We start from the raw sequence: 9571 nt of genomic DNA, 5'->3' as shown, positions 1-9571 counted from the left end.
TTTTGTCCCTTTTCCTGTTTAGTTTCTTTATTTTTGCTTAGTCGACACTTCCTTTTTCTAGGGATTCACATGTGTGTTTGTCTTTCGGTGTAATGACGAAGAAGAGACTTAAATTTTGTTGGAATCAAAATACAACTTACGGCTATTGTATATGATCCAATAGTTTTTTTTTTTATTTTGTAAGTAAATTTGATGATATGTTTGCAAATGTGAGACAATAGTTGTTCACTCTTTTTTATAGATTTTTTCATAAGATTTTTTTTTCTTTCGGTACATGTTTCTAAAATACAACGATATGGTATTAGTTGTACTGATACAACCGAAACAATACAGTTGTGTTGAAGGGATGAAACAATATAAATATTGATTAAAAATCAGAACAAAAAATGATTGATTTTTCGATTGTACAACTATTTTGTACTGGTTATATAGAGGGAACTAAGTACAAGTGATGCAGCATGATTCTACTCAAGTAATATAAGAATGTTGATTTTTGTTTAAAAATAAAATAAAATTAAAATAATGAGTATATAAATAAAATGAATTTTTATTTTTCTATATTCCCCATACCTACGATTATCAGATTGTTTATCATCTACAACCAAGCTGTAGTTATTGTACTCAGGTAACTCAGTGCAATTGATAAAGTGTGGTTGTATTGAAATAAGACAGTAATGTTGAGTTTTGTTTAAAATTTGAATAAAAAATTGGTATATAAATATAATGAAACTTTTAATTTTTTTCTTCATACGTACCTGATTATTTTTCTTTTACAATCAAGTTGTATTAGTTGTACTAAAATAACTCGGTACAACCGATAAAACTCGGTTCTGATGAAGTATGAAAATAATGTCGAATTTTGTTTAAAATCTGAATAAAAATTTAAAAAATGATATAAAGATATAATGATTTTTTTTTTATTTTCCCTATGATTTTTTAATTATTTCCCCTGTACAGCCACGCTTGTAATGAATTAAAAGCAATTTTGAGTTTTGTATAAAATCTAATTAAAAATAAAAAATGGGTATATATATATAATGAGATTTTAATTTTTTTTCCCTCATACATGTGAATTTCTGATTATCTCCCTTGTACGACTAAGTTGAATTTGTTGTACTGAGGTAACTCATGTAACTTGGTGCAACTGATTCATTACTGTTGTACTGAAGTAAACACGCAATGCTTATGTCCTTTTACATTTACATTCTTAATTATTTTTCATTTTACTATTTCAACAATGTATTTGAAAACTTTTAATAGATTGGCCACCAAAGAAATTACGTTTAGGTGCTGACCCTCAATATTTCGAGCAGTATGTGATGAATTTTCACTAGACATCCTTGAGGAAGTTGTTGTTATATCGAGGAATCTGTGCCTCTATCACTTTTAGAACGTTTCACCCATCCAACAAGACATGTCACTTATCGTGCACATTCTTAAGTGTTGAAATGTTGAGAGATAAGCCTTCTTCATTGGTGACCACAACCTAAAATTCATTATAGATTAAGTGGCTCTTATAGTTTGTTTGTCGAACAGAGGAACCGAAGTTACTTGGCTGAGCGAGCCTCTGTCCAAGTTCACATCCATAGATCTTAAAAATAAAATTAAAAATCCTAATCTTAATAAAATTAGTTCTAAATTTATTAAACTTTCTATTATATATTTGCTTACGAACTGATTTTTTTATACAATAATTATAATGTACTTAGTGATCTTCTCTTTTTTTTCTAAAAATATATAAAAATTTGCATAGCATAACTGGTCAGAGGCCATGTGGAGGTTTTTGGTAGACCAATCTGACGGTTTAATTGAGATGCCAAGACTCCATAAGCCTTTTGGCTATATGAACGACTATGTCACTCTTTTGATGGTAAATTTTTTTGAATATCATGTTTGTGGCATGATTGTCATTATTTACATGCTAATGTATTATATTTCATTGCATTTGAACGTATGGCTTTTTTAGCATACTAACATTATTTTCCTAATAACGGCACGGGCAAGACCACTTATAATGTGATGATCGAAGTTAATGACAATGAGAAATAAGATTTGTTGTGTTTTTATTTCAAAGCTGTCAAATGATCAGGTAAAAACTAATGTAAAATAGATATAGACTAAATAAAAAAAAATATATTTTTTCTTACAGATTTACGATTACTTTAGGAATATAACAATAGAAGAGTAATCCTAGTTATATAATGTTTCCAATGTATGCCACTCACCAGCAGCCACCCCTTCTTCCTCCCTAAGAGATCAGCATATTCCACTTTTCGTATCTACACTAGTGGTCACAGATGAAGCCACTCATAGTCATGTGATCCACCCCAGGGATTAGCACTTTTTAAATAAGTCATTGTAGAGGCGCTAAAAACTTGATATGCTCCCCAACAAATCGGTTGAGTTTTTAAAATTAGGTATTATTACTCACTGTGGTTTCTCACGTAAGTATTCATATCATTTCAATAATATAGAACTCTATTGAGTCTGGATTGTCAATCTCACAGAGAACGAGGTAACGAGTCCAATAAGAAAAGTACTAGTCAACTACACTAAGGTCTTAGTTTGGAATGTCGATTAAGGTTTGTTTTCCTAACAACAACTTCTAAGTTGAGATTTTATGACTAAGTTAATCCTGTATTGATCAATAGGGTTGGTGAATATCATAATATAAAAGCTACCTTTTCTCCTGTGATTGTATCAATAAATTGTAAGATTGAATAGCATGAATTGCTAATGTAGCTAGTGATAAATAGGAACATTCCTCTTATTTACTCTCTGCCAAGTGCATAAAAAAGTTTGGTTAATCTAGAATTAATTCCTTAAACCCTAGATTACATTGGTTATAACTCTAGCTTGTCACCCTAGAATCTCCAATTTATACCCTCAATTTTGCTAACATAGCTTAACTCTAGCTTGTCACCCTAGAGTCTCCAATTTATACCCTCAATTTTGCTAACATAGCTTTAATTCATTAAACACTAGATCAAATTGATTGGGATTCTAGCATATCACCCTAAAGTCCCCAATTTACACCCACTAAAGTCTATTTCTCTATCTATTTGCAATGCTCTATGGACGACATTTCCTTCACCCACTAGTGCAATGTGGTTTTTACTAGTTGAATGAAGCTATAGCCCTCTCGGATCTTTTGGGTTCACAACAAATTTTAACAAACCAACTGATGAGATTGATAAATAAACTAAGTGTGAAGTAAAAACCATCACTTTAAGATAGAAAGTTCAATTCTATAATCATTCTAACATCCTACACATTTCACTTATGCATGATAAGAGAAAAGTAAATGAATCTACTCACAAAGCATAAAGATTACAATGAAAATCATCATCTTAACAAAAATGAATTAACAACATATGAGTTCACAACAAGTACAAGACAATAGGTAACACAATACTTAGCTTTTTTCCACTGAAAAGATATGAAACAATCCTCAAATAGAATCTCCAAGTGCTCTCAACAATGTTGTAATGACTCCCTTACATATTTCTCTCAAAACTCCTCACCAATCTCTCTAAAAAGGTGAAAATCTACATATCATATCCCTAGAGTTCCCAAGGCTTCTCTGAATTCCCCTCTCCAAGCATCAAAATCTATCTAATAACTCCATAAGTGGTGTTGAAACTGTCCCTGGACAGTTCTAGGGTCTAGGCGCCATCTTCTCTGTTTGCAGAAACAGGCCTGGCACCTAGGCGCCCATTAGTGATGCCATGGGGTGGCGCCTAGGAACCAGTTTGTTATTTCCTCCATTGCTCTAATCGCCTCCTTTTCGCTCTGTTATCGTTCCAATTTGCTCCAAATCTCTTATCTATTATATATGCAAAAAAACACATGAAAATATCTTCCTTTAAAGTAATTTCATTCAAAAACAAGTTTTAAATGTAAAGGAAATTAGACATGCTAAAAGGCATATCACCATGTGCATATTTCTTTAAACTTTGAAAATTATAAATTGATTATGTTTATTGTGCAAAGGCTCACAACTTTCAAAGCTTCGATAAATAATAAGCTCAGAAGATTTAGATTTCTCTGAGCAGTGAGAACACAACAATAAATGTCATAGAGGCACAAATAAGGTCTGTTGAAGACAAAATAATTGGAGAGCACGACATGACCCATTGTCCCCAACATGAAACTACAATAATAAACACTCCTCCTGCTGATTTAAATCCAATAAATGAGGAATTAAACATAGGAATAATCACTCCTCATGCCCAAACTAAGATTGGGGAAGAAGAAGATAATAAGGGAGAAGTCATTCCCACAATGAAGTAAAATCAACATCAGTTGGAGGAGAAAAATAAGAGAGAATTCATTCAGCAATTCGAGCCTACCCAACATCAATTGGAGGGGAAGAATAAGGAAGAAGTCATTTTCCAACTGAGCCAACTCAACATTAATTGGAGTAGAAGAATAAAGGAGAATTCATTCCCCCATCTAAGTCAACCCAACATCAATTAGAGCAGAATAATAAGGGAGAAATAATCCTCCCTAAGCTAATTCGACATCAAGTGGAGGAGAAGAATAAGGGAGAAATCATTCCCTCCTCCAAGCTGACTCAACGAGAAAGAGGTCAGAATAAAATATGGGGAACATAAAACCATTGCAAGTGTTGTGACACATGAAGAATACATGAGGCAATTGGTGGTGAGGACTCCATTCATAGAGCTTCCAATACATAAAAGAAAAATAATAAGAAAGATATGAGAGAAAGAAGCTACAACTGATGTGCCCAATATTAATAATCTGTGATCTACATACATTAATACTTAAAATGCTCCAATTTTCTTTATTTTTTCTATTAATTGCTTTATTACTATGATAAAAACCAAGAACAAAAAAGATCAGGAAAGTCAGGGGAGAAAGTGGACTTGGAAGAAGTAAATAATGAGGTAATAAGTACTTCACTATAAAATATCCAATTATTATAAACTTCGCTATAAATAAATTTTGTATTTCTATCAAAGAACAGCCCAAAAAGAAATAATCATTGCAACATGTTGTTGAAGAAAAATAAAAGAAAAAATAAGAAGTGCAACTGATTGCTGAAGTGCAAGACAAGAAAATTTAGTGGTTTATCCCAATGAACATCTTGATAAGACATGTTTTATCATAATTAGATGTTGATGTTTTATGTAGCATAAGTTAATGTTTTCTTATTTTTGAAAAGTATTAACGATTCAAAATGTTAATCAGACGAGACCTGCTCAATTGCATGTTCAATTCCCTTTCAGAGATCTAATTCCACCACATTTGGTTAACTTAATTGATATAATTTCTCATTGTTTTGTTGATATGTAATGATAATATGTTTCATTCATATTTTTAAATTTATTTTTTTTAGTTTGGTTATTCTAAAAAATAATTAACATTCTCTTACCTAAAATGCAAAGATATCTTTTTTTAAGAGGCAATATGAGTGCTCAAAAACCAATATTTAAGTGACACTCATGTGGATGCGTTTGTAACAATGTTGAGCAAGGATCTCCTCCTGCTGATTTAAATCCAATAAATGAGGAACTAAACATAGGAATAATCACTCCTCATGCCCAAACTAAGATTGGGGAAGAAGAAGATAATAAGGGAGAAGTCATTCCCACAATGGAGTAAAATCAACATCAGTTGGAGGAGAAGAATAAGAGAGAATTCATTCAGCAATTCGAGCCTACCCAACATCAATTGGAGGGGAAGAATAAGGAAGAAGTCATTTTCCAACTGAGCCAACTCAACATTAATTGGAGTAGAAGAATAAAGGAGAATTCATTCCCCCATCTAAGTCAACCCAACATCAATTAGAGCAGAATAATAAGGGAGAAATAATCCTCCCTAAGCTAATTCGACATCAAGTGGAGGAGAAGAATAAGGGAGAAATCATTCCCTCCTCCAAGCTGACTCAACGAGAAAGAGGTCAGAATAAAATATGGGGAACATAAAACCATTGCAAGTGTTGTGACACATGAAGAATACATGAGGCAAGTGGTGGTGAGGACTCCATTCATAGAGCTTCCAATACATAAAAGAAAAATAATAAGAAAGATATGAGAGAAAGAAGCTACAACTGATGTGCCCAATATTAATAATCTGTGATCTACATACATTAATACTTAAAATGCTCCAATTTTCTTTATTTTTTCTATTAATTGCTTTATTACTATGATAAAAACCAAGAACAAAAAAGATCAGGAAAGTCAGGGGAGAAAGTGGACTTGGAAGAAGTAAATAATGAGGTAATAAGTACTTCACTATAAAATATCCAATTATTATAAACTTCGCTATAAATAAATTTTGTATTTCTATCAAAGAACAACCCAAAAAGAAAGAATCATTGCAACATGTTGTTGAAGAAAAATAAAAGAAAAAATAAGAAGTGCAACTGATTGTTGAAGTGCAAGACAAGAAAATTTAGTGGTTTATCCCAATGAACATCTTGATAAGACATGTTTTATCATAATTAGATGTTGATGTTTTATGTAGCATAAGTTAATGTTTTCTTATTTTTGAAAAGTATTAACGATTCAAAATGTTAATCAGACGAGACCTGCTCAATTGCATGTTTAATTCCCTTTCAGAGATCTAATTCCACCACATTTGGTTAACTTAATTGATATAATTTCTCATTGTTTTGCTGATATGTAATGATAATATGTTTCATTCATATTTTTAAATTTATTTTTTTTAGTTTGGTTATTCTAAAAATAATTATCATTCTCTTACCTAAAATGCAGAGATATCTTTTTTTAAGAGGCAATATTCATTTGAGCAGGAAATATATAAATGAGTGCTCAAAAACCAATATTTGAGTGACACTCATGTGGATGCATTTGTAACAATGTTGAGCAAGGATAGTAAAATTCTTCCAGATCTATATGAACAATTTATTTTAATTTACAGTATGCACTTAGTAAATATAAAATTCAAATCTTAGTTGTACAAATTTGTCTATTTCAGTAAAGTATTTCTAATTTATTTGGATCTTATTTCTTTATAGTGTTATGGTAAACTAGAAAACTATGAGAAAGAAAGTAAAGTGTTTTCCTGGCATGTAAATAAGGTTGTGGTGGTAAATTGTAAATATGTTATTCTCCCCATTATGGACAAACAACATTAGACATTCTTGGTCGACTTTTTGGCTAAAAAATTGCCTATTTTTCGATTTGTTGTCTGATCTGATGCACATTGCAATGACATCTCAAGTGATAAGTCTGTAAGTATGATTTATTATGAATTATCATAGAAAATAAATTTGAATTTCCTAGTCTTATTTAATTTAACAAATCAGACTTCTAAATAATAATATTGGTGATGCCTTTGACACTCGCGTCAAAAAATGACCCATGCATGAGGTTGAAGGCATCCCACACCAGAATAACAATATTGATTGTGAGATGCAAATTTGTAAATATATAGAGACCATTGTTTCCTAACCATATAAGAGATTGATGGACCAGAAGTACTGGGCTGAAAAATGGCCCATATTAAGGGCCAACTATGTTTACAGGATATATTGTGATACAATCAAATAGCTTCATATGTAATATCATTCATTTATACTATAAATTTGGATCATTCAATCTTTTATTTTGTTTTGTTTATAGGATATACTGTGATACCATCAAATAACTTGATATGTAATATCATTCATTTATACAATAAATTTGTGTACTATCATTCTTTTATTCTTTTAAAATGTAAATTTCATAATGGTTGTACTGAGATAAAATTTATAAAGGGTTATATAACTCAGTACAATCAATATAACATTATTGTACTGAGAAAAATTTTCTAATGATACTTGTATGTAAGACTAAATTTACGTGTGATCTCATTGGTACAACTATGTTGTATCCGTTGTATCAAAGCTATACCAAACTTTATAAAAGTGGTTAGGTAGACCATTATAACCGAAGCTATACCAAATTTTATAAAGGTGGTTAGGTTAGCTCAGTACAATCGAACCTATACCAACTTTTATAATGACGGTTAGGTAGCTCAGTACAACCGATGCAACACGGTTATACTGAGCAAATTTGAATCTCTATTATTTATCCCACTATTTATGTTAGTATTATTATTTACCTATGGTTTACAGGAAGGTAAATAAATGATGTAAATTCAATACATGAATATATAACTCAGTACAACTGATACAACATGGTTGTACTAAGATAAATTTTCTAATGATACTTTTGTATGCAACACATAATTTACGTGTGATATCTTCGGTACAACCGTGTTGTATCTGTTTTACCAAAATTATACCAATTTTTTTAAATGTGGTTTGGTAGCTCAGCAAAATTGATACAACGCGGTCGTACTGAGCAAATTTGAGTCTAATGTTATTAATCCCGTTGTTTAAATTAGTATTACTATTTACATATGGTTTACAGGAAGGTAAATAAATTATTTAAATCATTAAAGGGATATATAACTCAGTACAATTGATATGACATGGTTTTACTGAGATAAATTTCTTAATGATACATTTGTATGTAATTCCAAATTTATGTATGATCTCTTCAATATAATCATTTTGTATTGATTATATCAAAGCTATACCAAATTTTGTAATGGCGGTTAGGTAGCTATATATAATCGATACAAATTTGAGTACATTTGAGTCTCCTATTATTAATCTCGCTCTTTATGTTATTATTATTATTTACCTTTGATTTATAGGAAGGTAAATAAATGATGTAAATTCATTAAAAGAATATATAACTCAATACAATCGATATAACATGGTTATACTGAGATAAATTTTCTAATAATACTTTTATATGCAATTGTCGGCACTATTTTTGGTGTGGGGTTTGCCCGTAAGAAACCGTGTAGTATCCGTTGTACTGAAGCTATACCAAAATTTATAAAGGTTGTTAGCTAGCTCAGTATAACCGAAGCTATACCAAATTTTATAAAAACAGTTACGTAACTCAATACAACCGATAAAACACAATTGTACTGAGCAAATTTGAGTTTCCTATTATTAATCATGTTGTTTATGTTAGTACTACTATTTATCTTTGGTTTATAGGAAGGTAAATAAGTGATGTAAATTCCTTAAAGGAATTTGTAACTAAGTACAACCAATGCAACATGGTTATGCTAAGATAAATTTCTTAATGATACTTATATGCAAGACCAATTTTACGTGCGATCTATTCGGTACAATTGTATCGGTTGCGCCCAAGTTATACTAAATTTTATAAAGGTGTCGACACTATTTTTGGTGTGGGGTTTGCCCGTAAGAAGCTGTCGGTCATCGGAATTGAAATCCCGTTGCCCGCTTCGGAAGGACGTTTTAGTTTTGAAAAAGATGAAGTCAAACTGACCCCATAATTTTTATAGTTTAAATGAAAGAGCGTTTTACCTCAAATCATGTATCTATCCCAAATGATGAACACAAGAATTGAGGGTGAGGCTCGATCAAATAAACTAGATAAAGTCATGACATCCGTTTGGTCTGCGAAACCAATATATTGGCCGACAAATTCCCCTATTTAATATAAGGAATTAAATAGGGTTTATATTATGCGGGGTTCGGGAAAAGCTTCCT

This window comes from Phalaenopsis equestris, unplaced genomic scaffold (genome assembly GCF_001263595.1).
Source record: "Phalaenopsis equestris unplaced genomic scaffold, ASM126359v1 Scaffold000340, whole genome shotgun sequence".
Classification (NCBI taxonomy): Eukaryota; Viridiplantae; Streptophyta; class Magnoliopsida; order Asparagales; family Orchidaceae; genus Phalaenopsis; species Phalaenopsis equestris.
This window is presented reverse-complemented; position numbering follows the sequence as displayed.